Source organism: Bubalus bubalis, chromosome 4 (assembly GCF_019923935.1).
Source record: "Bubalus bubalis isolate 160015118507 breed Murrah chromosome 4, NDDB_SH_1, whole genome shotgun sequence".
Classification (NCBI taxonomy): Eukaryota; Metazoa; Chordata; class Mammalia; order Artiodactyla; family Bovidae; genus Bubalus; species Bubalus bubalis.
Genome location: NC_059160.1, coordinates 35,468,899 through 35,488,620, shown reverse-complemented (window position 1 = coordinate 35,488,620; position 19,722 = coordinate 35,468,899). Strand labels below are relative to the sequence as shown.

Genomic DNA, 19,722 nt, shown 5'->3' with positions numbered 1-19,722 from the left:
TCTCACGTGATCCATGTTAGGACAGTCGAGTGTGAGACAGCTGGAGAAAGAGCAGGAGTTGACGGTTGACTGCAGTGCTCACCATGGTTCTTCCATGAAGGCAGATTGTAAAATGTTGCGCCTGATCTGTGCCTACTTAATTGAAGTTATAAATCACATTATTTAGCATGACAAAGCTTACCCTCACAAAACAGACACATGGCTTAAAAAGAGACCTGCAAACAAATGGTGGCTAGGAGATAATATGCAAACGCAAGTGAACAAGAAAATTGCAGGGGGGACACTCCTGCTCCTAGGGAAAAAAAACTCATTTTCAGCTACATTGTGCAATTACAACAATGATGATTTAATTATATATGATAAGAAATTAACCCCTGAAATTAAAAATCATCAGTAAGATTATTTGAAATATGAATTGTACTATCATGAATAAGCCCTAAGTATATACTGTGCTTTGAAATGTTTGCTGAAAGTAGTCCATACGAATTATTTTATAAATTGCCTGGACAATGAACATATGCTCATCATCACCCTCTTCCTAAATCTCTCTTTAAGCTTCCTTACAGAATTGTTTCTGTAATTACAAAACCAGTATGTGAAGAGTCATCAAAATGTTTTGAAAAATGGATCCAATGTGATAGGTTCAGAAACATAATTTATTAACAGCTTTGATATTCTCTTAGTGTCTCCACTATTATGTCCAATGGAACTTTATACAATAATAGAAATTTCTATATCTCTGCTGTCAGTATGGTAACCACTAACTACATGCTGCCATTACATACTTGAAGTATGGTTAGTATGATTGAGAAATCGAGGTTTCAATTTGATTTAATTTTGATTAATTAAAAATTTTAATTTAAATACCCACATGTGGATAATGCCTACATTACTGGACAGCACAGTTCTAGTACATGAGGTCCTTGAGACAGGCTGCTGAGTTCCTTCTAAGATTTCCCCAGCACTCAGCACAGTGCCTGGTACATATTTGTTATATGAAATGATAAATCAGTAGATGTAGCACACGTTATTAGAGGACAAAGAGTAATTCCCATGGCATGCATGCATATCATTACAGTGACCATTGCACTCGTTATCCTAATATGTAATGTGGAAAGAATTTACTTAGGAAAATAATTGTGAAAAGTCCTTTGTTTACAGGCTAATTCATATAAGGTAAAATATTTCAAAATAAATTTTCTGTATGATTAAACTGGGTTATCAAGCAGATAAGATCCCATAAAACCTATAAAACTTGTTGGAGCCTTGCCAGGGCATGAGAGCGATAAACTCACAGGCTGACTTCCTTTGGTGACTGCCTTTCTGGGTGAGACAGGAGCATATCCTACTCCTGCTGGGTGTTCCACGTTGCTTCCCCGAGCAGGCACATCAGGCCAGCCATTCTGTCCTTTCATTGATGTGGAGCTAAGGAAATTTGGCTGCTCGAGCTGTTACTATGACTGTGTGTGCCAGACAGCTAGGTCTGAGTAAAACAGGAGAAAAACTGGGGGGAGGTATTTTCAACAGTCAGCTAGAGCAGGCAGCGCTGGCATTTCCAGAGTCCAGACTCACCACACTAAATGGGAAATGGCTGCTGGATTTTTTCCACTGGGCAGTTAACTGGCTTACCTCATTGCCTTGCTATGCTATTAACACCTGACACTTTAGAAAATGGTCATATTTGTCATCACCGCTGATAGGAAAGAACAGTATTCATAAATGTGTTAATGAAACTTCTAAGATAATGAAAATGACATGAATTAAAAGGCTATTTTTGAACAAAACATAATGCAATCTATTGTGAAGTGAAAAAAAAAAATTTAACAGAATCACAGTATGATCCCAGGATTGTGGAAATAAACATGCATGTATAGAGTAAAAAGGACTTCCCTGATGGCTCAGATGGTAAAGAATCAGCCTGCAATATGGGAGACCTGGGTTCAATCCCTAGGTTGGGAAGATCCCCTGGAGGAGGGCATGGCAACTCACTCCAGTATTCTTGCCTGGAGAATCCCCATGGATAGAGGAACCCAGCGGGCTGCAATTCATGGGGTCACAAAGAGTCGGACACGACTGAGCAACTAAGCGCACACATAGAGTAAAAACAGGAACAGAAGTATCTCACAGAAGTGGACTTTTAGGTGATCATTCCTTTTGGCTTATCAGTATTCTCCAAATTTTCTCTAACATAAACATGTTACTTTTATAGTGAAAATAGCTCTATATTTTGAAAACTACATTTTCTATCTTGAGTGACTAAACAATCCTTTGCTAGTGATGATAGTAATGGGCTTCCCTGGTGGCTCAGCGGTAAAGAATCTACCTGCAATGAGGAAGACTCAGGTTCAGTGCCCAGGTCAAGAAGATCCCCTGGAGAAGGAAATGGCAACACACTCCAGTATTGTTGCTGTGAAATTATATGAACAGGGGAACCTGGCAGGCTACTAGAATCAGCCAGGTTCTGTAGAATCAGATATGACTCAACAACAGTAACAGAATAGGCAAAAAAAAAAGGAAAGGAAAGGTAAAAAAAAGTATTCAAATTTGTACTAAAAGCTCTACTTTTATCAATTTTCAAAATTTTTTCTGTCAGTTGCAATGAAATTGACTGTTTTCACAGACTTAGTCAAGAGGAACCATTTGGTCAATTGGAGATGGTTGACCCAGTTTCAAGATTTTAAATGAAATAAATTAATTTAAAAATTATGATAAATGCTTTTTTGGGTAGATAATGCTGGGAACTCAGTGGATGATAAAACTGAATGGCTGAAATATTTATTCAACTGATTAGTACTGGAAATGAGGCAACATGCTAGGGATAAAAGAGTGACCAAGACAGACACCACCCCTGTGTCATAGATTTAACCACACTCTTTTTTTTTTTTTTTAAACTAATGAAGTAACTTGTTCCAAAAATTGGGTGTGTTGGATTGTAAAAAATTCTACAAGAAATTATTGTTTGTTGGAACACCACATTATGGAATGGCCAATCTATTCAACAGAAAAGCATCGAAGCCCTAGTCTACCATTTTAAAGGGACTTCCCCGATGGCTCAAGCAGTAAAGAATTCACCTACAGTTGAGGAGACACAGGAGACCTAGATTTGATCCCTGGGTCAGGAAGATCCCCTGAAGAAGGGCATGGCAACCCACTCCAGTATTCTTGCCTGGAGAATCCCATGGACAGAGGAGCCTGGCCAGTTACAGTCCATGGGGCCACAAAGAGCCGGACATAACTGAGCATATATACATACATATGTATGCATCAGCCACCTCTCATGTGTGATATATACATGGTATGAAGTTTTCATATTAATAAATTATGAAGTTTAAAGACCAAAATGTAAACACTTAATCTGAAAGCAAAGTTTCTAGAGAAAAGCTAGATTGCATGTAAACTTTCTGAGACTCAGTAGATCCCACCTACTTTATAGGGATTTTCTAAGGCCACTGGGACATCACATTTGAAAATTTTTTCAACTCACTACAATTGGAATTTTGTTTTGGCCATCTGTTCAGTTAGTAGTGATTTCTCTCTCTCTCTGATGTATGGCTGACACTTCCTCGCTGCATATTTCCAGTCTACTTTTTCCTCCTGTAATAGTTAAAGCCAGAGAGTATTGAAAAACCAGGACATTGGGTTGGCACAGTGGGTAGCAGACACTATCAGTCCCAACCCGGCTGCCCCATAAGGTGCTGTGTTCAGTCGCTAAGTCCTGCCTGACTTTCTGCAACCCCTTGGACTGTAGCCCACCAGGCTCTCCTGTCTGTGGGACTTTCTGGGCAGGAATACTGGAGTGGGCTGCCATTTCCTCCTCCAGGAAGTTTTCCCCAACCCAGGGATCAAACCGGAGTCTCCTGCATTGCAGGAGGATTCTTTACCACTTGAGCTACCTGGGAGGCCCCTCTAAAGAGCTCTGAGAAAATCTCAAGTTAAAAAAAAAAAAAGAGAGATCCTGGGCCAAGTCAAGTACTGGTGGTCTGTTAACAGAAAAGCAAAAGACCATTTAAAAGGGAGATTCAGTTCAGTTCAGTTCAGTCCAGTCACTCAGCCGTGTCTGACTCTTTGTGACCCCAAGAACCACAGCAGGCCAGGCCTCCCTGTCCATCACTAACTCCCGGAGTTTATCCAAACTAATGTCCACTGAGTCGGTGATCCCATCCAACCATCTCATTCTCTGTCATCCCCTTCTCCTCCTGCCCTCAATCTTTCCCATCATCAGGGTCTTTTCAAATGAGTCAGCTCTTCGTATCAGGTGGCCAAAGTATTTAGATGCTATAAAACAAGATGAACTAGGGAAGGTAGAATTCATAGCATCAGGAAAGGGCTGTGAAGTCAGAGGAAACTGAGAGGGAGGTAGAGGCTAGGATGGTTTTGTGATCCATTTACAAATACTGACCTGTAATTGCCATAGACTCTCTGGGAATAACTGGCATGTTTATGCTAGGCTGAGATAGGTCTGCCACCATGCCCATCTAGAACACCACCACCATGTCTCCTAGTTTTGGATTTATCATTTACTACAAAAAAAAAAAATGTCCAGTTCCAGTTAGAACTGGACATGGAACAACAGACTGGTTCCAAATAGGAAAAGGAGTACGTCAAGGCTATATATTGTCACCCTGGTTATTTAACTTATATGCAGAGTACATCATGAGAAATGCTGGGCTGGATGAAGCACAAGCTGAAATCCAGGTTGCCGGGAGAAATATCAATAACCTCAGATATGCAGATGACACCACCCTTATGGCAGAAGGGAAGAAGAACTAAAGAGCCTCTTGATGAAAGTGAAAGTGGAGAGTGAAAAAGTTGGCTTAAAGCTCAACATTCAGAAAACAAAGATCATGGCATCCAGTCCCATCATTTCATGGCAAATAGATGGAGAAACAATGGAAACAGTGGCAGACTTTATTTTTTGGGGCTCCAAAATCACTGCAGAAGGTGACTGCAGCCATGAAATTAAAAGACACTTACTCCTTGGAAGAAAAGCTATGACAAACCTAGACAGCATATTAAAAAGCAGAGACATTACTTTGCCAACAAAGGTCTGTCTACTCAAGGCTATAGGTTTTCTAGTAGTCATGTATGGATGTGAGAGTTGGACTATAAAGAAAGCTGAAGGCCAAAGAATTGACACTTTTGAACTGTGGTGTTGGAGAAGACTCTTGAGAGTCCCTTGGACTGCAAGGAGATTCAACCAGTCCATCCTAAAGGAGATCAGCCCTGGGTGTTCACTGGAAGGACTGATGTTGAAGCTGAAACTCCAATACATTGGCCACCTGATGGGAAGAGCTGACTCACTTGAAAAGACCCTGATGCTGGAAAATATTGAAGGAGAGAGGAGAAGGGGACAACAGAGGATGAGATGGTTGGATGGCATCACTGACTCAATGGACATGAGTTTGGGTAAACTCTGGGAGTTGGGACAAGGAAGCCTGGTGTGCTGAGGTCCATGGGGTCACAAAGAGTTGGACACAACTGAGCAACTGAACTGAAAAAAGAAAAACATTAATCCAGGTACTTTGATTTCATTTTTGATCTCTAAATATGACTAGCCAAGAATTAGACCTTCATTCCTGTCATCAAAAGTATTATAGTATTATATAAAATCCCAACATAACCAAGCCAGATTTCACTCTAACTCATAACCCTATAAGGAGAATCCTTTCCCTTCCTTCTGGTTGACACATCCCTTCACCGCCTACTCTCAGAGCACAAGCTTCCTAAATGGGTCCCAGACTACCATACAGCAGTGGGAACATGGCTCTTTATTTTCCAGTAGTTAATATTTACTGAGAACCTATTGTTTCTCAGCACTTTACATGCATTATCTTTCTTCAGGTGCATAATAACCCCTGGGTAACCATACCCCAGTTTAAAAGGATAATTCAGCATTCAAAGTGGTTAAGAAATACACTTCTAGATATATGCCACAATCGGGATCTGAATCAGTTGCTCTGACTTCAAGCCCAAGCTCTTTGCATTATACTTTGATGCTATCCTATTGTTCGGATCTCATGCTTTGTGGTCCATTTTACTGTGTCGTTGCTGAATTAGCACACTACAGCTCCCTAATCACATGGCTGCTTCTCAGCCACACATAATTGTACCCTTTACTAGCAAAAGCCAGGCTTGGCAGGTACTTTGGTCTTTTTGAAAAAGTTGTAGTAAATGCAAAGTAATAATGTATGAGCAATCTAACTCTTGAAAGTGGGAACTTGTTCTAATGGTCACAGCCCCTAGTCCTTCAGCTCCCTTACTCTAGAGCCTCTATTGCAATTTATTCCTTAATTTTATCAAAGCTTCCAGTCCACTGATGCTGCCACCTTTTCACAGTTTTCACTACTGTCTTGTATTCTCTGTATATCCAGCTTACAATTCACAACCTATTATCAAAATACTTTTCTTGAAAACTTGCTAAATTCAAGTATAGGCCCCACTCTTCCTGTACTTGCCTGGCTAGACCCCAATCCTACAAGAGTCTACTAGCCATATTCTCTATGGAGAATTATATCTACCTACTGGAGATTATATCACACTTGTCTGTTGTTTGCACTTTAAATTTGTGATTCCAAACCTCAAATATGCCCACATTACTGCCAAAGGGCCTTGGCTACCTTTCCCTAATAAAGTTCTCTTTGGAGTCTTTGAAATGACTGTTTCATGTTTCCTCTCTCCTCAAACCTCCCACACTGTATCCCAGCTCATTCTTATCTGATGACTTAGACTCATGCTTAACTGAAAAAAATCTAAGCCATGTTACAGGAATGTCTGCATCTTATTAAATGTACACACCTTTCAGTCTCTGTGCCCATATTCTTTCTGTATCCTTTTCTTTTTAAATAAAAGTATCTTTTCCTATCAGAGTTTGATCCTTCCACTCATACTCTGATCCACCATTCTCACCTTTCCAAGGACTTTGCCCTTATATTTTGTTCTACTGTATACCATCAATGTCTTTCTCTGCACCAGATCATTCCGGGCAGCATACAAACAAATTCTGTAATCTCCAAAATTATAATAACCCAAACCTTCCCTTGTTGATTCCCTCCACTGTATTTTTCTGTGCTTGTCACAGCAAATTTTCTCAAAATACTTCCCCAGCATTCAATCCATCTTTGGTTACTCTATCAAGCTTCTGCTTAAGCAGTCACTGAGTCAGCTCTTGTTGGGGCACCAATAATCTCATTACTAGATCCTGTATATGCTTCTTCTGTTCTCAATGTACTCTCCTCTCAGCAACATCTGATCCAACTGCCCAACCCCTTTTTGGAAAACTTTTATCTTTTGGCTTTTAAGACAAATACTGTCCTTCAACTAGGTCTGGCCTGTCCTTTCTTTGTTTCTTCTCCTTTACCTAAATATTGGGATATGCCAGAACATAATACTGGACTGTCTTCTAAATATATAAACACTTTTCCCAGGTAATCTCATCCAATCCATAACATTAAATATCAGCCATTTGTAGAAGACTTCACCTGCCAACCATCTGACACCCTTCCCTGAAATCCAGATTTGTGTAACCAACTGACTACTTGTCACCTTGACTTACATAGTGTAGGTTTTGTGTAGTACTTTCCATCAAAATTCTATCCAACAGTCATTCCTCCCTTCTTCCTTGCCATCAGAAACCTCGAATTTATGTGGTTTCCAGGTGGACCATACCCAGGGGTGATTAGACATCCAGGTGAAGCTCATTATAGAGCTACCATATGATGCAGCCTAGTCTCACTCCTGAACATACATTCAGAACATACATTCAGGCAACAGGGAGAAGGCAGTTGTCTTGAATCAGGAGTAGGGCCCTAACCAAGAACTGATCATGCTGGCACCCTGATCCTGGACTTGTAAGCCTCCAGAACAGTAAGAAAATGTTTTGTTGTTTCAGCCACCCAAGCCATAACATTCTGTTATCACAGTCTAAATGGACTAAGACACCTCATCTCTGGCTATCTCTGCTGACAGGTGCCAGGGAATTCATATTAGCTCTATTTTCCAAATATAATTTTTTCTGTCAAAAGAAAGCTTCAAAGTTTTCTTTCAGAAGAAAGAAAACTCTAATTCAAAAAAGTACATGCCACTCTATGTTCCTAGCAGCACTATTTACAATAATCAAGACACTAAAGCAACCTAAGTGTCCACTAACAGTTGAAGATGTTAATATGTAACAGTTGAAGATCTTCATATATAATGGAATATTATTCAGCCATAAAAATTAAATATTGCCATTTGCAGCAACATGGATGGACCTAAAAATTATACTAAGTGAAGTAACTCAAACAGAGAAAGACAAATATCATACAATATCACTTATGTGGCATCTAAAAAATAATACAAATGAACTTCTTTACAAAACAGAAACAAACTCAAAGACATAGAAAACAAATTTACAGTTACCAAAGGGGAAAGGAGGGTGGAAAACTAGGAATATGGGATTAACAGATACAAACTATACATAAAGTAGATAAGCAACAAGAATTTGCTACATAGCACAGGGAAATATTTTATATCTTCAATATCTTATAATCAAAAATGAATGGGGAAAAAATGGAAACAGTGACAGATTTTGTTTTCTTGGATTCCAAATCACTGTGGATGGTGACTGAAGCCACAAAATTAAAAGACGCTTGCTCCTTGGAAGAAAAACTATGACAAACCTGAACAGTGTATTAAAAGCAGAGTCTTCACTTTGCCAACTAGTCCGTCTAGTCAAAGCTATAGTTTTTCCAGTAGTCATGTACAGATGTGAGAGAAGAACCGTAAAGAAGGCTGAGCACTGAAGAATTGATGCTCTTTAAACTGTGGTGTTGGAGAAGACTCTTGAGAGTCCCTTGGACAGAAAGGAGATCAAACCAGTCAATCCTAAAGGAAATTAGTCTTGAATATTCATTGGAAGGACTGATGCTGAAGCTGAAGCTCCAATGCTTTGGCCACCTGATGGGAAGAACCTGCTCACTGTAAAAGACCCTAATGCTGGGAAAGATTGAGGGCAGGAGGAAGTGAGGGCAACAGAGGATAAGATGGCTAGATAACATCACTGAATCAATGGACATGAGTTTGAACAAGCTCTGGGAGATAGTGAAGGACTGTGAAGCCTGGCATGCTGCTGTTCATGGGGTTGTAAAGAGTTGAAAATGACTTAGCAATTGAACAGCAACAACAAAATGGAAAAGAATTTTTTATATATATATATTCAGTTATTTGCTGTATAACAGAGACTAACACAATCAAAGTGAAAGTTAGTCACTTAGTTGTGTCCAACTCTTTGTGACGCCATGGACTGTAGCCCACTAGGCTCCTCTGTCCATGGAGTTCTCCAGGCAGGAATACTGGAGTGGATTACCATTTCTTCTCCAGGGGATCTTCTCAACCCAAGGATCGAACCCAGGTCTCCTGCACTGCAGGTAGATTCTTTACCAACTGAGCTACCAGGGAAATTGTCAACATGTTCAACTATACTTCAATTTCAAAAAGTGCATGTGATATAATTCTGGCCAATGAATTGAAAGGAAAGTTGCTACAGAGCCTTCAGGAACATTTTCCTAGCTATTAAATAAATAAATTTGTAAATCAGGTCTTATCTCTTCCCTGTTTAGCCCATGTTCTATAAGGCCCTCTATAGTCAGGCTTTTGCTTATGTTTTTCATTTCATGCCATTCTTTCCCTTGCTTACTCATCATGCTCCTATTGTTCCAGCACACCAAGCTTTCAGAGTCTTGGCCCTGCCTGGTTCCTCCAGTTCTTGTATGTCTTGCTTTTTCTTATCATGAGTGACTTAAACGTCATCTGCTTTAAAAACTCTTCCCTTGCTTATTTCACTGTGACTCATTTACTGTTTAACTCTTATCACAATCTAAAACTGCTATTTTTATATGTCTATATTCTTGTTTATTTTCTGTCTTTTCCACTTATCTTAGAATATGAGATCCTTGAGAAACTTATTCTTGAGAGAATATTCTTCAAGGCTCTTATTTTGTGTGCTATTTCCAGTCCCTAAAAAAGTGCTTGGCATATTTGCTGAATCACTGAATGTCTACTGGCCTCCAATATTGAAAATATGCGATAAACATGACAGGACCAAATAGTATACTTGAAAATACAGTCCAGAGAGGTTGATTTGCAGGCAGTATATCTATATAATTGCAACCGACTGTAATTGAGCTCAGATTGAAATTAATCCAGATATAGCACCAGAATGAAATTAATCCATTAACACCAGCTAGAGGAGCTCTATCTCAAAATAGAAATTCCTGAGAAACAGTTTTTCAATGCTTTTCTTTTCCAAAGTGAGGAGAGGAAAGGAGATCAAAAGATAGGCTTGTTGTTTATGTATTTTTGAAAGAAAAAAGTTATATTTGGAAAATAGAGCTAATATGAATTCCCTGGCACCTGTCAGCAGAGATAGCCAAAGAGAGATGAAGTGTCTTAGTCCATTTAGACTGTGATAACAGAATGTTATGGCTTGGGTGGCTGAAATAACAAAACATTTTCTTACTGTTCTGGAGGCTTGCAAGTCCAGGATCAGGGTGCCAGCATGATTAGGGCCCTACTCCTGATTCAAGACAACTGCCTTCTCCCTGTTACCTCACATGGTGGAGTGAGAGATCCTTGGTCTCCTTATCCCCTTCCGGGGACACTAATTCCATCATAGGGGCTCCAAGACTTGATCTAACCCTAATTATCTCCCAAAGGTACCACCTTCAACACCATCATGGTGGGGATGAGGGCTTCAATGTAAGAATTTGAGGAGGACACAGATTTTCAGCCTGTAACATGGAAGTATTGTGAATAGTAATGACACTAAATAGTTGAACTCCCCAGGTCGGTAGGTCCCCAATATGCTATTGGAAAAGAGTGGAGAAATAATTCCAGAAAGAATGAAGAGACGGAGCCAAAGCAAAAACAATGCCCAGTTGTAGATGTGACTGGTGATGGAAGTAAAGTCCAGTGCTCTAAAGAACAATATTGCATAGGAACCTAGAATATTAGGTCCATGAATCAAGGTAAATTGGAAGTGGTCAAATAGGAAGTGGCAAGAGTGAACACTGACATTTTATGAGTCAGTGAACTAAAATGGACTGGAATGGGCAAATTTAATTCAAATGACCATTATATCTACTGCTGTGGGCAAGAATCCCTTAGAAGAAATGGAGTAGCCCTCATAGTCAACAAAAGAGTCTGAAATGAAGTATTTGGGTGCAATCTCAAAAACAACAGAATGATCTTTTTCATTTCCAAGGCAAGCCATTCAATATCACAGTAATCCAAGTCTATGCCCCTACCAGTAATGCTGAAGAAGCTAAAGTTGAATGGTTCTATGACGACCTAAGACCTTCTAGAACTAATACCCCCAAAAGATGTCCTTTTCATCTTAGGGGACTGGAATACAAAAGTAGGAAGAGAAACCTGGAGTAACAAAATGAAGCAGGGCAAAGGCTAACAGAGTTTTGCCAAGGGAACACACAGGTCATAACAAACACCCTCTTCCAACAATACAAGAGAAGACTCTACACATGGACATCACCAGATGGTCAATACAGAAATCAGATGATTATATTCTTTGCAGACTCTGTGCGACCCTATGGACTATAGCCCACCAGCCTCCTCTGTCCATTGAATTCTCCAGGCAAGAATACTGGAGTGGATAGCTGTTCCCTTCTCCAGGGAATCTTCCTGACCCAGGGGTTGAACTTCGGTAATGTTCACTATTTTGAAAATCTGAGGGCTCTTCAGAATTATGAGACCTCTACTTTTCCTGTGCTCTTTCAATGGAACAACAAAGCTTGGATTATGGCACATCTGTTCACAACATGGTTACTGAATATTTTAAGCTCACTGTTGAGACCTACCGCCTGGAGAAAAAGATTTCTTTCAAAATATTACTGCTCACTGACAGCACATGTGATCACCCAGGAGATCTGACAAAGATGTGTGATGGGATTCATGTCATTTTCCTGTCTTCTAATATAATACCCATTTTGCCACCCATGGACTAAGGAGTAATTTTTACTTTCAAGACTTATGATTTACAAAATGCATTTCATAAATCTATAGCTGCCATAGATAGTGAGTCCTCTGATGGATCTGGACAAAGTAAATTGAAAACCTTCTGGAAAGGATTCAAGATTCCAGATGCCATTAAGAACATTTGTGATTCACGGAAAGAAGTAAAAATGCCAATATTAGTAGGAGTATCGAAGAAGTTGTTTCTAAATTTCATGAATGACTGCTGGTTTCAAGATTTCAGTAGAGGAAGTAACTACAAGTGTGATGGAAACAGCAAGATAACTAGAATTAGAAGTGGAACCTGAAGATGTGACTGAATTGCTGCAATTTTTTGATAAAACTTGAGCAGATGAGGAGTTGCTTCTTAATTGATGAGCAAAGAGTATTTTTTGCCATAGAATCTATTCCGGGTGAAGATGATGTGAAGATTGTTGAAATGGCAACAAAGGATTTAGAATTTTAAGTAAACCTAGTTGCTAAGGCTGTTTGACAGGATTGATTTTTGTTTTGAAAGAAGTCCTACTGTGAGCAAAATGCTATCAAACAGCATTGCCTAGTGCAGAGAAATGGTTCTGGAAAGGAAGAGTCAATTGCTGCAGCAAACTTCATTGTTGTCTTACATGAGGAAATTGCCAGTCACACTGGAGTGGGTTGCCATTTCCTTCTCCAATGCATGAAAGTGGGAAGTGAAAGTGAAGTCGCTCAGTCTTGTCTGACTCTTAGCGACCCCATGGACTGCAGCCTACCAGTGTCCTCCATCCATGGGATTTTCCGGGCAACAGTACTGGAGTGGGGTGCCATTGCCTTCTCCAGAATGGATGTACTACATTTTGTTTATTCATTGATCAGTTGTTGGACGTTTGGATTATTTCCATTTTTTGGTTATTATGAACAATGTTTCTATAGATATATATGTACAAGTTTTTGTGTGGATATATGTTTTTATATCTCTTGGGTATATATCTAGGAATGGAATTGATGAGTATTAAGGTAACTCTATATTTAACACTTACAGAAATACATTCTCACAAAAAATGTATGTGGCTTACAATTTGTCCACATACTTTCCAACACTTATTGTTGTCTCTTTTTATTAAAGCCATCCTAGTGTGTGAAACGGTATCTCATAGTGGATTTGATTTTTATTTCTCTGATGACTAATGATGTTGAGCATCTTTCATATGCTTGATGGTTATTTGTATATTGTCTTTGGATAAATGTCTGTTCAAGGACTTCCCTGATGGTCCAGTGGTTAAGGCTCTGCACGTCCAGTGCAGAGGGCATGGGTTTGATCACTGGTCAGGGAACTAAGATTCCTCACACCACACAGCACAGCTAAAAACCGACAAAAAAGAGGTTTAAAAGGCAAATGTCTGTTCAAATACTTTGCCCACTGTAAAACTGGATTGTCTTTTCATTGTTGAGTTGCAAGAGTTCTTTATATATTCTTTGTATGAATACAGCCTGTATTTAATGTAAATTTTAAGAGCAACTTCCCAATCTCTGCAAAAAAAAGAAAGATAGATGGGATTTTCATAAGATTGCATTGAATCTGTAGATGAATTTGAGGAGTAATATCATCTTAACAATATTGCATCTTCCAATCCATGAGCATAAAATCTCTTCCTCTTTCATTTATTTAGATCTTTCTTTCAGCAATGTTTAGTTTTCTGAGTACACGTTTTACATTTCTTTTGCTAAGTTTATTCATAAGTATTTTATTCTTTTTGATACCACTGTAAATAGAATTGTTTTCTTAATTTTGATTTTGGATTATATATTGCTGATGGATAGAATTACAATTGTTAAGTACTATTGGATAGAAATACAATTGATTTACATATATTGACCATGTACCCTGCCACCTCACTGAACTCATTTAGTAGTTCTAACAGGTTTTTAGTAGAATCCTTAGTATTTTCTGTATACAGGATCATGTTATTTGCAAATAGAGATAGTTTTACTTCTTTCTTTCCAATTGGAATGCCTTTTTAAAATACTCTTGCCTGATTTTTCTTTTTTTTTTGATTTTTATGATTAGACCAGTCTGAAGAAAGAAAGACAACGTCCTTCTTGGCCACACCCACCCAGAATAGATCTTCCATTACACTGAACTGGGGGACAGGTAGGAAGTTGTAACTTGAATGCCGAAGGCTTGATATTCTTCATTAGATTTAGTAGATTTTCTTAAATAACTATTTCTCCATTTTCTGTATATCCTTAGGACAATTTTCAGAGGCTTTAGATGATTGTTGTTTGGATAATTTTCATTAGGTATGATTTTTTCACTAAGAGGGTCCACAGAGTTCCTCACAGCACCAATGAGAAGTCCTTCTCCCTAATATGGAGCATTCATTTCCTACAGCTGCTGTGGCAAATTACCACTAACTTAGCACCTTAAAACAACGCAAATGTATCCTCCTACAGTTCTGGAGGCCAGATGTCTGAAATCAGTCTCACTGAGCTAAGCCAAGGTGTTGGCAGGACTGGTTCCTTCTTGAGGCTCAAGGGAAAAATCCATTCCTTGCCTCTTCCGGGTTCTGAAAGGGGCTGGCATTCCTCAGCTTGGGGCCACAAAAATCAGATCTTTGCCTTCATCATCACAAAGCCTATTCTCTGACTCTGACTCCTCCTGTATCCCTTTTTAAAGGAACTTTGCAACTATATTAGGCCCACCTGGATAACCTAGGATAATCTCATTTCAAGATTTTTAACTTTGATCACATCTCAATTTTCCTCTTGACAGGTAAAGTAACATTGCCCAGGTTACGGCAATTGGTGCATAAACATCTTGGTGCAGGGGGATGTGGGGAGAGGAGCAATTTTTCAGAATTGTACAGTTTTAAAACGTGTTTGGAAGAAGCTTTAGTCTTTGTGCGTGAAGAACCTATAGCTTGGATTGTTAAAATCATAATGAAGGTCTTATGACTATGGTGTGACAGAGCTAGAAACAGGTCTCCAGACTCCTGTTTTAGAACATTAGATTTTAATGACTAAACGAAAATAAAAATATTATTTGTGGATTCTAAGCCATAGATAAAAATTTTAAATTGGGGGATTAAGAAAACTCAAAATTAGTTTTTATCAAAACTGGCTTGTTGTTGTTCAGTTGCTCAGTCATGTCAAACTCTTTGTGACCCCCCTGGACTGCAGCACGCCAGGCTTCCCTGTCCTCCACCATCTCCCGGAGCTTGCTGAAACTCATGTCCATTGAGTCAGTGATGGCATCCAACCGTCTCATGCTCTGTTGTCCCCTTCTCCTCCCACCTTCAATCTTCCCCAGCATCAGGGTCTTTTCCAGTGAGTCGGCTCTTCCCACCAGATGGCCAAAGGACTGAAGCTTCAGCTTCAACATCAGTCCTTCCAATGAATATTCAGGATTGATTTCTTTTAGGATTAACTGGTTTGATCTCCTTGCAGTCCAAGTTTTATCAAAATTGGCTGTCTAAAACAAAAATAATATAAGCAATTCAATCATTATATTTGAATTTTACCTTTTATAACATCCCTTACCTTTTAAAGACAAGAATTGGCTGCAAGCAAGATGTTTTCCCCAAGTTAATTTAATTCATGTTCATGAATATATGCAATAAAACATAGTTATTACCATATGCACTGTGGAATAAACATACACACATTTAGATAATTTATGAAGCATCTGTTATTTCGTGATTCCAAATGAGAGAAATTATCCACAATTTCAGAAAGAATCTGGAAAACTTAATTGAATGAACTGTGTGTGATATGAGAGGGTCTCTTTCCAAAAAATATTTTTACTAATTGAAATTTATTAAGTGCGATTCTCTCCAATGCTTTTTTCTAGGTTGTTTTTCTCCCCAGCTCCTGAAGGACATTCAAGGCACTAACATTTCTCTGTGACATAGAATGACCCATGGAAAGCACTGATTAATGATTGCTTGCACACAGTTCTTTGAGGGAAAAAGTCATCATGAGAGTTGGAACTGTTCCTTTTAACAACAGTGTCTACACTTAGAGTTTTTCAAAACTATTTCACTTTAAAAAAAGAAAGAAAGAAAAAAGAACACACCTCCTTCCCTCTGTCCCTCCCTCCTTCCACGAATGCCTTTCTCAGGCACATCACCATCACTCAACAAGAAGTTGAACAATAAGCTATTGTCAGTTATAAGCAGTAGTTACAGAGAAAGAATCTGGCCCTTGAAAGGAATAGATTCCACTGCCAAAGAGATTTCATTTGACCCTCTTGTTAGCATGTAAAATTCCCTTTGTAGTATCAGTTCAGAGAAAGGAAAAAAGATAGCATGAGGGTGTTTTCTGGGCACAGGATTTGGGCTCTGTGGAAAAGATCCTTTTTTAAAAATTGTAGAATGTTCTTTACTAGACTTACAGATTTACTGCTATTCTATAAATTGAGTGCAAAACTCCATCAAACATTTTCTCAAATGACTGAATTTAAAGGCCTCCTTTAAAAGAATCATACAACAAATCTCTTTAATCAAGAAAAGCCATTGTTTGATGTATTCTCAAGGGATGTTCAAGCTCATTGGGATTATTTTTGAGGTTTTGGGTTGGGTGGGAGCAATTCTTTTATGATTATTCTGTTGAAAGTTCTACCATCTGTGTAGCACTCTTAGCCTGGGAATAAACAGGGAGAAATAGTGACACAGTGCAATGCATGTTTAAAAACTATAGAACTATAGAACAGTGTTTCTAATCTCTATTATACTCTATCCTTTAACCAAGATGTTCACTTTTAGTGGGAAAGGACAAAGCTCTTAGGTTCCAGTAACTGCTGTTGGGAAATTCAGCCTGGAGAATCACTAGCTATATTGATCAAATTGTACTTAATACATGTTCACAGAACATGAATCTTGTTACAATTCCTGCTCCTCTGGAAGTTGAGTTTTACTTGTTTACATTAGGGGAAAATATTATTGACATAGCAGCATTTTAAAAATCATAGTCTAATATGAAAATGAATCTGCCACATACTTGGCAAAACTAATACAATTATGTCAAGTTTAAAAATAAAATTAAAAAAAAATCATAGTCTATTCACTTAACTTAAAAATATTTGTTGACTGCACCCCAGCATTGATAGCAGCATTATTTACAATGGTCAAGATACGGAAGCAACCTAAGTGTCCATCAACAGATGAATGGATAAGAAGATGTGAAATGCATGTGCGTGCACACACGTGCATATGCACACACACAGATACACACAAGAATATTACTCAGCCATAAAAAGGAACAAACTTTTGCCATTTGCAGCAAAATGGTTGGATTTGGACAGCCTTAATTCACTTAAGTGAATTAAGTCAAACAGAGAAAAACAAATACTATATGACATCATTTATCTATGGAAGCTAAAAAATACAACAAACTAATGAATATAACAAAAAAGAAGCAGACTCATAGACATAGAGAACAAACTAGTGATCACCAGTGGGGGAGGGCAATATAGGAGTGAGGGAGAGGGAGGTACAAACTTTAGGTATAAGATAGGCTCAAGGTTGTATTGTACAACATGGGGAATATAGCCAATACTTTGAGATGACTGGAAATGGAAAGTAGTCCTTTAAAAATTGTATAAATATTTTTTTAATTGTTGGAGCATATGTACAAAAAATATCACGAGTATTCAGGTCTATTAATTTTAACAAACTTAACACACCTCTGTAACCAGCACTTAGAATAACCAATTTGTGAAGAGGATAGAATTATTAGTTTTAAATCCACAGAGTCTTTAAGACTGTAACTTTAGAAACAAGTTCTGTCCACAGCTCAAGCTGTTGGAGGCCACCACTAGAGGGAGACAGGGTCACTACCCAGGCTCAAGTTTCTCTGGGCCATCACCTGGGCCTGTCTTGGTGGTGAGACCAAGGACCAGGCAGCACTCTGGCAGCCATCAGGCAGAAAAAGTCTTTCTGGACAAAGTTCACTGCTCAGATGATAATAGGAAGTTAAGGAGTAAACATAGAGATCTGAAAAGAGTGGGTTTAAAAGAATACCAGGAGCTGAAGAGACCTGATCTGGAAGAGGCAGAGAAGGATCTAGAATCCCTCAGAGACAGCAGACCAAACTATGGGGTCCATTTCACAGAAACTGTTCAGTGACTTCCCTAATATTACCAGTAGAGAAGCAGAGACCTAAGTGGGGTTCCCAGTAGTAGGAATGTGAATGGTGATGCTTGGACCAAAACTCTCTTCTCCGTGGCCTCTAGAGCTCATTTTGTTCTTTATTATTACTCAAGTCACATTATTTTGATACTTTGTATTACTGAGTTGCAGAGAAGGCAATGGCACCCCACACCCCAGTACTCTTGCCTGGAAAATCCCATGGATGGAGGAGCCTGGTCGGCTGCAGTCCATGGGGTTGCTAAGAGTCGGACACGACTGAGCGACTTCACTTTCACTTTTTCACTTTCATGCATTGGAGAAGGAAATGGCAACCCACTCCAGTGTTCTTGCCTGGAGAATCCCAGGGGCAGGAGAGCCTGGAGGGCTGATGTCTATGGGGTCACACAGAGTCGGACATGACTGAAGTGATTTAGCAGCATTACTGAGTTGTGCCGCAAAGGTGTGATGGTTCAGGGACCTGAAAGTTGAAAATTAGAGCCAGGCAGCTTTGAAAGCTATTGATTGAGAGTTACTGTGAGATCAGATATGTTATTATTCAAAGAGCTCCTCATGCTAGCATTACGCTCAGCTGGCTAGGAAAAAATGAGGAGGGGTGTAAATGAAAGAAACTTAGCTGCAGGGATATGTCCGTTAGCACTCTTGTTCTGGGTGGGTGTGTGTGTGTGTGTGTGCATGCATATGCATGCGCCCAACACTCAGATCTTTTGTGGCTATTGTAATGCTATTACATATTTACTTTTGGTCTACAGAACTCAGTTTTTCCATAGCACCTGAAAATATTGGTAGTAGAATAAAAGTTTCATTGCAAGGGCAATGTGTGAATGCTGGGATGTTTGCCATTTTATTTGCCTTCAGTCAGAGGTTATAGATAACTTGTTTTTTTTCTTTAAAAAAATTCTTTTTTTATTTTATTTTAAATTTTTATTGGAATGTAGTTGATTTACAATGTTGTGTTAGTGTCAGGTATACAGCAAAGTGAATCATTATGCATATACATATATCCACTCTTTTTTTTAGATTATTTTCCTATATAGGCTATTACAGTGTATTGAGTAGAGTTCCCTGTGCTATATACATAACTTGTTTTATAAAAGTGAGTTTGTGGTCTTTATGTGTTTTGAAACCCAGGTCATGTGGTTAAATATAATTTAGTTTTAAATTAACGAACATCTGAATAATGCAAATAATGGTCATTTAATCCTCCTTTACCTTATACAAAAATTAACATTATTAAAAACTTGTAAAACTTAGTGGATGTGTTTGGGTTTTTCACAGACTCTCTACCTGTGGCTAGACAGCTCTTTTTTCTACTTTAAACAAGCCAAGGTTACTGGTTTAATCCTTACATTAACTCTTTTTTTTCCATAGCTTTGGTCTGTATCACAGCTATGGACTGAGTACCTCTTCCTTATTTTATATTTTGTAAATGAAAATTTCTGAAAACCAGGGAATCCCATATAAACTGAGTTTGGGAGTTTTGTAGACAGTATTCAGGTTAAGATTGATAGCAAAATTTAAGGATAATTTAAGCCTTAAGATTTATGAGTTTGAGACGTGAGTTTGAGGAAACTCCGGGAGATAGTGAAGGACAGGG

At 38.7% G+C, this 19,722-nt stretch overlaps 1 protein-coding gene across 2 annotated transcripts in view; it reads left to right on the top strand.

Moving 5' to 3' along the window:
• The window catches only part of LMNTD1 (lamin tail domain containing 1), a 505,938-nt gene that overhangs the window by 365,451 nt on the left and 120,765 nt on the right, over positions 1-19,722 (top strand). For both annotated transcript variants that reach the window (XM_025283405.3, XM_045165327.1), the window contains one exon: positions 14,048-14,131. The gene's annotated coding sequence lies outside the window, so the exon portion shown is untranslated. The remainder of the gene's footprint in view (positions 1-14,047; positions 14,132-19,722) is intronic.